General features: G+C 38.9%; 1 protein-coding gene across 1 annotated transcript in view; it reads left to right on the forward strand.

The window, feature by feature from the left end:
* Positions 1–512, forward strand: part of LOC106869731 (uncharacterized) — an 81,123-nt gene that overhangs the window by 38,132 nt on the left and 42,479 nt on the right. The gene's annotated exons all lie outside the window — the stretch shown is intronic.

Raw genomic sequence — 512 nt, forward strand, 5'->3', positions numbered from 1 at the left:
AAACTGTACAAATCCAAATATATGGTACCCTAGGCATAACACCTACATGAACTTCTAACTTGTCTCTTGAGGTCTCTGGGTGAGACTTGGATCCAACTTGTACAAATGCAAACAAAAGTCAAACATAAAATAATAATAATAATAATAATAAATGCCCTGATGCAGTACCAGACAGTGGTTCTCATGGCTTCTTATCTTAACTGATTGGAAGTGTTATCATGTATATTGTTTTGTCTTGGTATAAAAGATGGGCTACAGCAAATATTTTGCTCAGTACCACAAATTTGCTTGTCAGTTGCTTGATCTTAACCAGTTGAGCATGTCCCTTCGTGGCTGACAATATGTGTATCACTGATCACGAACAGAAGTAGTGGGGGAGCATCATAGTCAGGTGTTGAGAGGAATTCTTTGGGGTTTGAATAATTCACCTTTGGAAACATGGGTACTTCGTTCGACATCCTCAAATAACCTTTATTCAAGGACCTTTTGAGCTGGATGGGCTACTCGACCTG

The sequence above is a fragment of the Octopus bimaculoides genome, chromosome 13 (genome assembly GCF_001194135.2).
Source record: "Octopus bimaculoides isolate UCB-OBI-ISO-001 chromosome 13, ASM119413v2, whole genome shotgun sequence".
Classification (NCBI taxonomy): Eukaryota; Metazoa; Mollusca; class Cephalopoda; order Octopoda; family Octopodidae; genus Octopus; species Octopus bimaculoides.